The sequence below is a fragment of the Pan troglodytes genome, chromosome 18 (genome assembly GCF_028858775.2).
Source record: "Pan troglodytes isolate AG18354 chromosome 18, NHGRI_mPanTro3-v2.0_pri, whole genome shotgun sequence".
NCBI classification, from domain to species: domain Eukaryota; kingdom Metazoa; phylum Chordata; class Mammalia; order Primates; family Hominidae; genus Pan; species Pan troglodytes.
In genome coordinates, this window is record NC_072416.2 from 51090921 (window position 1) to 51104849 (window position 13929).

A 13929-nucleotide genomic window follows, 5' to 3' on the forward strand; every position below is an offset into this window, starting at 1 on the left:
TGGGGGTTCCACCATGTTGGCCAGGCTGGTCTCGAACTCCTGACCTCAAGTGATCCACCTGCCTCAGCCTCCCAAAGTGTTGGGATTACAGACATGAGCCACCATGCCTGGCCTAAGGTAAACTTTCTAAAGAAGGCCCCCCAACCTGAAAAAAAGGGACACAAGGAAACTTTTGGAGGCAATGAATATGTTTATTACCAGGATTATGGTAATGGTATCACAAATGTATACATATGTCCAAACTCAGCAAGTTGTAGGCATTAATTATGTGCAGTTTTCTGCATAGCAATTATACCTCAATAAAGCTGGGGAGAGAAGAAGAAATATAATTTTAAAATTATTGAAGATTATATATTTTTACATTAAATTTGCAAATCCACTTGCAAAGAAAACTCACTCTGTTATTTAAAAAAAAAAAAAAACAAGATTGTGATAATTGTTATTTATTTTATTCCTAACAGCAATATATGAGTTTTGTAAGCTCTTCCCATGATCCAAGTAGGAGTATGAAAGCTAGCTCATGGGATTGCAGAAAGGTGGTGACAGAATTATAAGCATGGCTATCAAGTAAGGAAAAACAAGTCATCTGGGCACGGTGGCTCACACCTGTAATCCCAGCACTTTGGGAGTCCAAGGCAGGTGGATCACCTGAGGTCAGGAGTTCAAGAGCAGCCTGGCCAACATGGTGAAATCTCGTCTCTACTAAATATAAAAAATTAGCCAGGCGTGTTGGCGCATGCCTGTAATCCCAGCTACTTGGGAGGCTGAGGCAGGAGAATTGCTTGAACCTGGGAGGCAGAAGTTGCAGTGAGCCGAGACTGAGCCACTGCACTCCAATCTGGGTGCCAGAGCAAAACTCCATACTGAAAAAAAACAAAACAACAAAAACAAGTCAAGAAATGTCCAGGGAACTCCATTGCCATTTTCTCTTTTGTTGAACCTTATACGAGACAAAATGGATTTAAATTGCACCAGGAGGCTGGGTGTAGTGGCTCACACCTATAATCCTAGTGCTTTGGGAGGCTGACGCAGGAGGGTTGCTTAAGCCTCAGAGTTTGAGACCAGCCTGGGTAACATAGGAAGACCCCATCTCCACAAAAAAAAAAAATTAAAAAATTAGCTGGTCATGGTGGCAATGCCTGTAGTCCCAGCTATTCAGTAGGCTGAGGTAAGAGGATCGCTTGAGCCCAGGACTTGGAGGTTGCAATAAACTATGATTGCACCACTGCTCTCTAACCTGGGCAACAGAGCAAGACCCTGTCTCTAAAAAAATAAAAATAAAATTTTTTTTAAAAAAAATTAAAATAAAAAAATTTTTTTTAAAAAATTGCACTAGGATGGGTTTCTTCTGGAAATAAAATGCCTGTAATGCCTATAAAACCAGTTGATTGGGGCCAGGTGTGGTGGCTCACGCCTGTAATCCCAGCTATTCGGGAGGCTGAGGCAGGAGAATCACTTGAACATGGAAGTTGGAGGCTGCAGTGAGCCAAGATCGTGCCACTGCACTCCAGCCTGGGTGACAGAGCCAGACTCTTGTCTCAAAACAAACAAAAACAAACAAACAAAAACCCTATAAACATACCAATTACAGTACCTGCAAATGAAGGTTAAGTGTTACCAAATTAATAAAAATAATTAATTACTATTTATTTGCTTTAGAAAATAATTGGCCATGAAGCCAGAGGACCATATCTATCTTGTTCATTGTTGTATTCCCAGCCCCTAGCATTGTGCCTGAGACATCACAGATCCCCTTTAAATACTTGCTGAGTGAATTCACTTTTTAAATAACAGCCACATTTCATCCTTTTGATCTCTCCAAACTTGATTTAGATGCAACTTCTCCAGGAGTGCTTATGTTACCCAAAGAGAAACAGATGCACAAAGAGAAGGAATGAGATGCTCGGGGATATTTTATCAAGGAAACCAGCAAACCATCTTTTTCCTGAAGACCTTTTAAGATTAGGACAAGCAGCTGTTTATAAAAGCAGAACAGTGTTAAGATTTGAACTGTCAAGTAGGATCATGCTTTGAAGTATATTCTGGCTAAAAGCAGGGGATAAACTAGATAAAACTTGGAGACTCTAAGGCCTGTCCCTGATTAAGTGGGCCTACAAGTGAGAATCTGAAGAACAGCTCTCTGGCTGAACATATCCCTTGGATGTTGTTATTACCAGCTGCCTCTAGATTTGAGAACAGTGCTGAGCATGCTTTTAAATGATCTTTGAGGTACTTTAAGCTACCTACACCTGAAAGCATACCTAGCCCTCATTTCTGTTTGCTTGAACAAGAGCCTGAAAAAGAAGTCTAAAGAACTTTCTAGTGATATCCTTCACTCCTGTTCTAAAAAGAACCTGTGTTCTTCACCGAGTTAAGGAAATTTCACAACTCCCAGGGGCTAATGTGGAGTTCATTTTCACTTACTGCTGAATCAACTGAAGTTCCTTTCAGAGTCTTTTCCTAGAGTGGAAAAGTATCTGAGCTCTTCAACCTACTATTCATTAGTGCTGAGAGACAAAAATCATGTTAGAGTCTGTAATGTAATGGTGCATAAAACATTTAAGTTATGAATCTGCATAAAATGTGTAAAAGATGAAAAAACATACTTTAATGTTTGTCAGTACTTATTGATCAGTGAAAGAACATTTTCATTAATGCCTCAGCCTGTGAATGGATGTCAATAAAGATGAGTGAGAAGGTATTTCATATACACACACTTGTTCAATATTTATTATATGTTTATTATTCATAATGTATTATTATTTATACGGGAATAATAATCTCTTCTGTAGCCAACACAGCACCTACCCTAGTATACATACATGGTGTAAGTATTTAAATATGTGTAAATTAAGTAAATTATAACAAAGTCACAAAACTGGTGAGCCCAATATAAGAAATGACAGTGCCACTACAACAATCTTCAAACTTTAAAAATTATTTACTGCGGAACTAATTTTATGAATATAATTAAAATATTATCTTTTTGTCTCAACGTGTTCATATGTTAGATTCATATATGTGGATTTAATGCGTACAGTACTGTAACAAAGTTGGAAATTGCTGGCTGGGAATCCCTTTTTTTTTTTTTTTTTGAGACAGAGTCTCACTCTGTGGCCCAGGCTGGAGCACAGTGGCACAATCTTGTCTCACTGCAAACTCCACCTCCCAGGTTCAAGAAGTTCTCTTGCCTTAGCCTCCTGAGTAGCTCGGATTACAGGTGTGCACCACCACACCCAGCTAATTTTTATTTATTTTTTTTTTTTTGAGATGGAGTCTCGCTCTGTCGCCCAGGCTGGAGTGCAGTGGAGCGATCTCCTCTCACTGCAAGCTCCGCCTCCTGGGTTCACGCCATTCTCCTGCCTCAGCCTCCCAAGTAGCTGGGACTATAGGCGCCCGCTACCACACCCGGCTAATTTTTTTTTTTTTTTTTTTTTGTATTTTTAGTAGATAACAGGGTTTCACTGTGTTAGCCAGGATGGTCTCGATCTCCTGACCTCGTGATCCACCCACCTCGGCCTCCCAAAGTGCTGGGATTACAGGAGTGAGCCACCGCGCCCGGCCCACACCCAGCTAATTTTTATATTTTTAGTACAGATGGGGATTCACCATGTTGGCCAAGCTGGTCTCGAACTCACACCCTCAGGTGATCCATCTGCCCTGGCCTCCCAAAGTGCTGGGATTACAGGTGTGAGCCACCACGCCCGGCCTGGAATCACTTTTTTTTTTTTTTAACCAGCTTTATTGAGATAGTTTTATACTTGACAAAATTTATACTTCAGTGGTTTCTAGTGTATTCAGAGTTGTGCAAGTATCTCCACAATCTAATTTTAAAACTATTTCATTGCCCCCCAGAAGAAACCCTGTACATAGCTATTAGCAGTCACTCTCCATTCTTCATCCCCCTTCTCCCATGTCAGTCCTAGGCAACCACTAATCTACGTTCTGTCTACTTTCTTACTTTATTCTGGACATTTCGTATAAATATAATCAAACAGTCAAGCCTTTTGTATCTGGCTTTCATACTTTTTATTTTTTAATTTTTATTATTATTATCATTATTTTGAGACAAGAGTTTTGCTCTTGTCACCCAGGCTAGAATGCAGTGGCTGTATCTCAGCTCACTGCAACCTCTGCCTCCTGGGTTCAAGCGATCCTCCTGCCTCAGCCTCCTGAGTAGCTGAGATTATAGATGCACACCACAACGCCTGGCTAATTTTTGTATTTTTAGTAGAGACAGGGTTTCACTATGTTGTCCATGCTGGTCTCGAACTCCTGACCTCAAGTGATCTGCCCACCTCGGCCTCCCAAAATGCTGGAATTACAGGCATGAGCCACCACGCCCAGCCTAATTTTTTTAAAATTAAACATCTTTGTGTAATAATTCTGTCTTCTGAGTTGGCTTACTAGGGGATGTATCTGGCTTTTATCACTTAGCATTATGTTTTCAAAGTTCATCTGTGTTGTACTATCAGTACTTAATCTTTTTTTATGGCTGAATAACATTCCAGTTTGTGTATATGCCATTTTTGTTTATCCAGTCATCAGCTGATAGACATTTGGGTTGTTTCCACTTTTGGGCTATTGTGAATCATACTGCTGTGAACATTTGTATGTAAGTTTTTGTATGGACATATGTTTTCATTTCTCTTGGGTTGCTGGGATATATGGTAACTATGTTTAACTTTTTGAAGAACTGTTTTCCAAAACAGCCATCATTTTACATTCCCACCAGCAGTGTACCAGGGTTCGAGGGTTCTACTTTCTCTGCATCTTCAATTACACTTTGTATTACTCTGTTCTCATGCTGCTAATAAGGGCATACCTGAGTAGGGTAATTTATAAAGAAAAAGAGGTCTAATAGACTCACAGTTCCACAGGGTTGGGGAGGCCTCACAGTCATGGCAGAAGGCAAAGGAGTAGCAAAGTCACATCTTACATGGTGGCAGGCAAGAGAGAGAGAGCATGTGTTGGGGAAACTCCCCTTTATAAAACCATCAGATCTGGTGAGACTTAATTTTTTTTTTTTTTTTTTTTTTGGAGAAGGTGTCTCACTCTGTCATCCAGGCTGAAGTGCAGTGGCAATGATCTTGGCTCATTGCAACCTCTGCCTCCTGGTTTCAAGCAATTCTCCTGCCTCAGCCTCCCAAGTAGCTGAGATTACAGGTGCCACCACCATGCCCCGCTAATTTTTTGTATTTTTAGTAGAGATGGGGGTTTCACCATGTTGGCTAGGCTGGTCTTGAATTCCTGATCTCTGGTGATCTGCCCTCTTCGGCCTCCCAAAGTGCTGGGATTACAGGTGTGAGCCACTGCACCCAGCCTCGTGAGACTTACTATCACGAGAACAACATGGGAAAGACCTACCCTCATGATTTAATTACCTCCCACTGGGGCCCTCCCACTACACGTGGGAATTATGGGAACTACAATTCGAGTTTTGGGTGGGGACACAGCCAAACCATATCACACTTACTATTGTTTGTCTTTTTTATTATAGCCATCCTGATGAGAGTGAAGTGGTATCTCATTGTGGTTTTGATTTGCATTTCTCTAACAACTAATGTGTTGAGCATCTTTTCATGTGCATATTGGCTATTTGTAGATCTTCTTTGAAGAAATGTCTACTCAGATACTGTGACCACTTTTTAATTGGATTATTTATGTCTTTGTTGTTTAGTTGTAAGTGCTCTTTATATATTCTGTACACTAAACCCTTATCAGATAGACTGTCCTTACCTTATCATGGTTCAAGTTAGGATTTTTTTTTTTTTTTTTTTTTTTTTTGAGATGGAGTCTCACTCTGTCACTTAGGCTGGAGTGCAGTGGCGCAATCTCAGCTCACTGCAACCTCCACCTCCTGGGTTCAAGCAATTCCCCTGCCTCAGCCTCCCGAGTAGCTGGGATTATAGGCACGTGCCAACATGCCTGGCTATTTTTTGTATTTTTAGTAGCAATGGGGTTGGCCAAGCTCGTTAACCATGTTGGCCAGGCTGGTCTCGAACTCCTGACCTCAGGTGATCCACCTGCCTCGGCCTCCCAAAGTGCCAGGATTACAGGCATGAGCCACTGCGCCCAGCTGACTTAAGATTTTTTGACGTTGCAGTGGTGCTAAGGTGATACCCATTCAGTAGAAATTGTACTTTGAATTTTGAATTTTTATCTTTTCCCAGGCTAGAGATATATAGTAGATAATCTCTCATGATGGCTTAGCTTTCAGTCAGCCACATGATCACAAAGACAAACAACCCATACTGTATGATGGACTGCGTTGCCAGATGATTTTGCCCAACTGTAGGCTACAGTGAATGCTCTGCGCACATTTAAGGTAGGCTAGACTAAGCTATGATGTTCAGTAGGTTAAGTGTATTAGCTGCATATTCAACTTAACAGTATTTTCAACTTACAATGGGTTTATCAGGACAAAACTTCATTGTAAGTTGAGGAGCATCTGTATTTTATTTGCAAATATTTTCTCTCATTCTGTTTTGTCTTTCTTTGCACTTTCTTAACAGTGTCTTTTGACACTGAAAAGGTTTTCTATTTTGATGAAGTTTAATCTACTTTTTGTGGTTTCTTGTATGAAAGTTTTTAATTTTAATGAAGTCTAGTTTATATTTTCTTTTGTCATTTATGCTTTTGGTGTCATATGAAGGAAATCATTGCCTAATCCAAGATCCTAAAGATTTACTTCTATTTTTCCTCTTAGAGTTTTATAGCTTTACCTCTTACATTTAGGTGTGTGGTCCCTTTTGGTTTATTGTTTTGTGTGGTGTGAGGTAGTGGTCCAACTTCATTCTTTAGTATGTGTGTATCCAGCAGTCCCACCATTGGTTTAAAGGACTACTCTTTCCCAATCTAAATGTCTTGGCATTCTTACTGAAAATCAATTGACCATAAATGTAAGAGTTTATTTCTGGATTCTATAGTTTATTCCATTAATCCATATGCCTATCCTTATGCCAGTTCCACACTGTCTTGATTATTATACCTTTGTATTAAGTTTTCAAATCAGGAAGTGTGAGTTCTCCAACTTTCCTCTTTTGACTATTCTGTGGGTATCACTTTTGCAGGTCTTACTGAGGTAGGATCTAAACCTTAGTTTTGCAGTTTCAGGATCATTTTTTTTTTTTTTTTTTGAGATAGGGTTTCTCTCTCTTTTCTCCCTTCCTTCCTTCCTTTCGTTCATTCATTCATTCTTTCTTTCGTTCTTTCTTTCCTTTTCTTTCTCTGATGGAGTCTCACTCTGTCACCCAGGCTGGAATGCAGTAGCATGATCTCGGCTCACTGCAACCTCCGCCTCCCAGGTTCAAGCAATTCTCTTTCCTCAGCCTCCCGAGTAGCTAGGATTACAGGCATGTGCCACCACACCCAGCTAATTTTTGTATTTTTAGTAGAGACGGGGTTTCCCCATATTGGTCAGGCTGGTCTTGAGCTCCTGACCTCAGGTGATCCACCCACCTCGGCCTCCCAAAGTGCTGGGATTACAGGTGTGAGCCACCGCACCCAGCCAGGTCTCACTTTTTCACCCAGGCTGGAGTGCAGTGGCGTGATCACAGCCCACTGCAGCCTCAACATCCTGGGCTCAAGTGATCCTCCCAACTCAGCCTCCCTAGTAGCTGGGACTACAGGAACATGCCACTATGCCCAGCTAATTTTTCTCTTTCTATTGTTTTGCAGAGATAAGGTTTTACCATATTGCCCAGGCTGGTCTCAAGCTCCTGGGTTCAAGCAGTCCACCTGCCTTGGCCTCCCAAAGTGCTGGGATTACAGGTGTGAGCCACCACATCCAGCTAGTTTCAGGATCTTGATTGTATAAGTTTTCTCCAGAAGTGAACAGGTACTACAGCATTGATTCATATTCCTCAAACTTGCAGGAAAACTCCACAAATTTACATTGTCAGATATTCTTTTGGTGACCTAAACCAAAATGCTTATATAGGGAATTTTCCATTCCAAGATGCCAAATTAGTTACTAAAATAGACATGCCTGATAAACATGGAATTGGAAACTCAGGCTGAGGGGAAGAATACAGTATAATGGTTACAAGTTATAGCCTTTGGGGCCAGACAGTTCTAAGTGTGAATATTGTTTCTGCCACTCAATGACTGTGTAACCAGGGCAAGATTTTAGACTATCTGTAAAATGGGGGGGGGGGGGGAATCCCTTTCTCAACAGGCACAGTGGCTCACACCTGTAATCCCAGCACTTTGAGAGGCTGAGGTGGGTGGATCATTTGAGGTCAGGAGTTCAAGACCAGCCTGGCCAACATGGTGAAACCCCATCTCTGCTAAAAATACAAAAATTAGCTGGGTGTAGTGGTGCAGGCCTGTAATCCAAGCTGCTCAGGAGGCTGAGGCAGGAGAAGTGCTTGAACCTGGGAGGTGGAGGTTGGGGTCCCGGGAGGTGGAGATTGCAGTTAGCCGAGATCATGCCACTGCACTCCAGCCTGGCCGACAGAGTGAGACTCTGTCAAAAAAAAAAAAAAAAAAAAAAAAAGCCCTTTCTCATAGAGTGGTTGTGAAGATAAAATGAAATAACAAAATATAAACCTTTAACACATTGCTTGGGACTAAATTTCAGTAAACGTATCTATTGTAGGATGTTTCTTTCAAGGTGAGGAGAGCCACTCCGTCATAGCACAGGCTTTCTGGATACCCAAATCCCTGTGTCCAGATAACAGGGCCTCTTTAATTGGAAAGACAATGAGCAGGAATGGAGACTTTTTTTTTTTTCTTTTAAGACGGAGTCTCGTTCTGTCATCCAGGTTGGAGTGCAATGGCGCCATCTCAACTCAATGCAACTGCTGCCTCCCGGATTCAAGCGATTCTCCTGCCTCAGCCTCCCGAGTAGCTGGGATTACAGGCATGCGCCACCTAGCCCAGCTAATTTTGTATTTTTAGTAGAGGTGAGGTTTCTCCATGTTGGTCAGGCTGGTCTCCAACTCCTGGCCTCAGGTGATCTGCCCACCTCAGCCTCCCAAAGTGCTGGGATTACAGGCGTGAGCCACCACGCCTGGCCCGGAATGGAGACATTCTTACTCTGGAGTGGGATTGAGGGACCTAGCGAGTGTGGCCACCGCTTGGCTTTAGACAGCCCATTGCCTGGTGGAAATGGTAGGCCAGTGTTGCTAGATTTTGATGTTGTTCGTGATATTGATTCTTGCTAACTTCAATTGCAAAATGTAATATTTACTAATTTGACCCCTAAATTCTGAGATTCAGAGCCAACCTCTGCAACATTTTTCCAGAGTCCCCATATTCAGAAACCACAGTTACTGAGAATACCTCCAAAATTTAAGACAGAAGTGAACACCATTCACTGACCAGTGAAAATAAATGTCACAAGAACTTATGTACTTAACACAGGAGAATCCCACAGAAAATCTTTCTACAAAACCTGAGAGTCTAAGCTAATAAAAGTTTATCGATGTCCAAGTTCATAATGGCATAGACGCATCAAAAAAGTAGGAAAGAAGGTTGTTAGGTAGAAGAATAGAGAAGTGTCAGCCCAGTAGTGAGGAAGGAGATAGCAAAAACAGAAGTTCAAAACAAAACAAAAACACAAAAACCAGCATCCTAGAGGCCATTTATTATAGGGACAAATTTTGCATATTTTAGAGAACATTCACTGATTAAAATGGCATACAATAATGTTGATAATTATAGCACTGCTCTTTAATGACCAAGCCTAAGTAATTTTCAGAGGGCTGCATTCAAGAAAACACGAACGTTCTCTATCAGATGATGGGGAGGCCGCTCAAGTTTTTCATTTAAGTGGGATGTCATTCTGCTGTGATGTCAGATAGATGAGATGTTACTGGCCTTAAATTTGACTCAACAAGTTGAATTTGCAAACTAAAGCACTATCCAAATAAGTGGTGTGGGGGGCCCCAGAGATAAACTCTTTCTGTGCATTCTTGGTCTAATATGTGGTTGTTACAAGTATCCTTCAGGGAATCAAAGTTGGAACTGTAACCGCCCTTTCAGCAGGGTTTCTTCCCAGCCCTGTCAGTATCTCAGCTAAATAGAGTTATGCTGATCCACTCTGGAGGGCGTTCATGGGGAATATAAAGAATGAAATTACTTGGCAAATACCACTGTGTATACCGCAGCCATTCCATTCCGGCTAGGCATAAACAAGCGCAGTGACGCTCCTTAGCGGAGGCTGAAATTCAAGAGATTTCTGTCAACTGTGAACGTGAAATATCACCTGCACTGGATCGGAAATGGTCAAGTTTTGAACAAACATAAAGTAGGCCGACCGAAGTTCAAACATTTAATTCTTTTGTCTAGCTCACGTTTTCATATGGGTTTTAAATTTTTAATTCGGTAGAAAGCCAGCTAAGGACCTGAAAGGAGGAGACCCTTAGAATTTTAGAGCTGGAGGACTTTTGGACAACTTGTGCAGCCTCTTCCTTTTACAGAAGGCAAAACCAAGGCCCTAGGACACGCTAGGATTTGATGTAGGTCACTCAGTTAATTCGTGAAGGATCGAGAGGGAACCCAGGTTTTCCAGTACGCCCCCTGCTCCTAAACCAGTATCACCCTCCCCCACGGCTGTCTCTCTCTCTTCTTAAATTCTTGCGTTTATTTTTCTCTCCCTTCGTAACTGTGTAATGGAGAACGGGAGCCTGAGCCTCGGGAAGACAGGGTTGCAACCGCAGCCTAGGTGCGCGCTCTCCCCTAGCTCGCGGCGTGGAGCTGGGTCTCCGCGGCGGGCGCCGGCTACTGCAGGTGCTGGCACCTGGGCTCAATCGCAGCATCATCGCGACACGCTCCGTGCTCCCGATTCTACAGCACGGGCGCGTGACACCCGGGTCTCCGCGCGAAAGGAGAACGTGGGACTAAATCCACGGCTCCTTAAGAAGGACGTCTTTGGAAACTCTCGCCCTTCCTCGGCGGACCCGAGCTGCCCGAGAGATGCCCTGCATGTGAGTGACCTCGGCGCCGACCCCGCCACTGGTCAGCTCGCGGCTGGGGCGTGCCCTGCCGGGGCCTGACGTGGCGGCGGGGCCGCGGGGCGGGCGGCGCGAGGGGAGAGGCCGCCGTGAGGGCGCGGCCTGACGTGGCGGCCGCGGCGGGGCGGCCGGGGGAGCCCGGACCACTGCACTGCCCCGCGCTCCGGCCAGAGGGCGCCCGGCCCCAAGCCTTCCCCGCCCCGAGGCCGCCCAGGGCTCCGGGAGTAACCGCGCCAGCGATTGGGTCGGCGGCGCGGCGGGGCCATGTTGGAGCGGAGCAACGACCCCGCCTCGCACCGCCCTCTGCCCTGGGTCGGGCCGCGCCAGGAGGGAAGGGGAGCGGCGAAGGGGACGCTCCCTCTCAGGCAGCCCGACGCGGCTGGAGCCGCGGCAGGAGCGGCGGCGGTCACGACCGCCCCTCCGCGCCCGGGCCAATCAGCGGCGCGGGCACAAATATGCAAATAGCGCGCCGGTGCTGCCGGAGTGCCGCTCGCAGGGGCTGGTGGGGTCGCGCTGGGGGAGTGAACTGGGCCAATCAGGCGGGTGCGTGGCGGCGCGGGGGAGGCGGTGCCCCTTCACTCCTCCCTCCACTCCCTCCCTGCCCCGCGCTGACAGGGGGGCCTGGCCGCGCAGCCGGTAAGTGCCGCCGCCGCCCGCCGCTGCCACCCACCGCCTCGGGCGTGGGGAGGAAGCCCGGGGGCACCGCGGGGCAGCAGCCGCTGCTCAACTGGTGGGGAGATGCGGGGGCGGGTCGTGTCAGACGGGTGGTCGCCTGAGGCCGCCCCCGCCCGGCCAGCCGCGAGTGTCAGTCTCAGTCGAGGCGGGGGGCGGCGGGGGCGCCTCAGTCATGGCGAAGCGCGAGAGTCAGCGAGCGGCGGTGAGTACGTGCAGCCGCCGCCGCCGCTGCTCGGCCGGTGGGGGGAGGGGGTCGGGGCAGGCAGGGCGGCGCCCCCGCCTGAGGTGAGGGATCCGGTCCCGGGGCCGGGGTCGGGCGGGCGGGCCCGCGGGGAGGCCGGGCAGGGGGCGCTGCCCGCACGTGCGGCCCAGCCCGCCCGCGGCCCGCCCCGCGCCTGTCATGGCTGCGGGCTGCTGCCCCCGCCCCCCGGCCCACAGCCCCCGGGGTCGGGACACGGCAGCCGCGCCTGTTGCGTCGTGTGGAGGTGAGGGCCTGGCGGCCAGGGCGTGGGAAGGCGGGCCCTCTTCCCCGTCCCGCGCGAGGTCGGGGCCTTCCCCGGGTTGGGTTCCCTCCCGAGGGTCGGGCTTCCCTCCATCCTGCAGCCTCTTTCCCCGCCCGTGCTGTCTCGCCTCCGTGAGTCATGACAGGGCGTCCCGCGCGGGCACCCGATGTCCCGGAGCACGGGACGTCCCCGGCGCTTTCCCAGGCCTTGCCTCTCGGTTCCGACCGCAGTGCCTTCCCCGCGATCCTTCACCCCGAGTGCCTCTCCCCGTCTGCAGCGTGGCCCGGACCCCGCCAGCCCCCGTGTGTGCGGCCGCGGTCGTTTTCTGGGTACCTGGGTGTGGGACCTGCGGGATGGCTCCAGGGCTCTCTGCGTGGACATCCAGCCCAAAGCCAAGCACTACCCGGAAAGCCCGGGTGTCTCACTGGCTGTCACAGCTGCCAGCCCAGACTGGTTTCTGTTTGTTCTTATTTTTATTTTTAAAAAAAATTTTTTTTGGGGGGTGGTTGGTTTGCTTTTTTTTCTTTTTTAAGAAATAAAACTTTTCAGAACAAAGTAGATGAGAATTTTGTTGTTGTTGTTGTGATATTAACAGTGCTACAGTTACTTTCCTGAAAGTCTGGGATTTGACGCTATTGTGACATTTATTTATGTGAAATATTCATAACTAAGAATTCCCCTGTATTAAATAAAGTTTATTTTCATTAATAAAATTACCGTCAGAATTTAGTTTCTCAATTTTGCATGCTACTTTTCACCTTTTCCTTTTTTCCAGTTCTTAAAATCTCCAGTTCTACTTAACCAGCTATGATCTTAAACGAAAAGAAGGCTTATCTTGTGTAATGTTACCCATTCCCTAGACTCTAGATAACTGTAGAAGTAGTTTTAAAAGAACCACTAGGTCTGCAAACACTTGAATATACAAAAGCTGAACTTAAAGGAGGATTCTGCATTGCAGAGGGAGGAGTTTGTTTTTGTTTTTTGCAATGCAAAAGGATGATCATAGTGTTTCTTTTCCCTTGGGTTTACAGAACGTGAATTTAGAGATGCTGTGTTGTAACAACAGGCCGCATGGAGCCTTACGTTCGATATTTGATAAGTATTAAATAAAAGACTTCTATTGCTCGAAGCAAGTTCTGTCTGTATTGTGTATCTTCGAAGACTTTGCATTTCTTCTAATTCTTCTTTTTTTTTTTTTTTTTTTTTTTTTGGTGTTGAGACGGAGTCTCGCTCTGTCACCCAGGCTGGAGCGCAGTGACGCCATCTCGGCTCACTGCAACCTCTTCCTCCCAGGTTCAAGCAGTTCTCCAACCTCAGCCTCCCCAGTAGCTGGGATTACAGGTGCGCGCCACCACGCCCGGCCGTTTCTTCTATTGCTTTAAAAATTCACGTTATGTAGTTATAGTTTACCACAAAGTATTGGCAGGTCTCTGTCCTTGGAGAGTTTCCTATAAACTATAGACCATATAATGTAGACGTGAAGTCTGTATTACAGACCTGAAGTGCATTGGGAAAAGTGGTTGCCTCCCAGTTTTGATTAAGGGTAACTGTCATTCCTGAACAGTTTCAGGTAAGTATGTATAGTATTGCAGTTAAAAACAGCAACAACAAAAAACCCTTGTGATTAATTGACCAGGAGATGATATCCTAAGGGCACAGGAAATAACATCAGATAAAAGCAACGCTAGTCAAAAACATACTAAGTAAGGTGTATGAGCAGGCTACTTTAATCGGGGGCTGCTCTTAATAGGGAGGCTGAGGCAGGAGAATCACTTGAGCCAAGAGTTCAA

At 45.9% G+C, this 13929-nt stretch overlaps 1 protein-coding gene across 34 annotated transcripts in view; it reads left to right on the forward strand.

The window, feature by feature from the left end:
• CHD9 (chromodomain helicase DNA binding protein 9) overlaps positions 1 to 13929 on the forward strand; it is a 272245-nt gene that overhangs the window by 64307 nt on the left and 194009 nt on the right. For 9 of the 34 annotated variants that reach the window (XR_010152345.1, XM_009430785.5, XM_063797118.1 and 6 more), the window contains exon 1: positions 11419 to 11597. The exons of 7 other annotated variants lie outside the window; for them this stretch is intronic. The gene's annotated coding sequence lies outside the window, so the exon portion shown is untranslated. Of the gene's footprint in view, positions 1 to 11324; positions 11839 to 13170; positions 13481 to 13929 lie in introns of those variants that run through there. 18 more of the 34 variants (XM_063797123.1, XM_063797128.1, XM_063797127.1 and 15 more) reach the window with 13 other exon arrangements.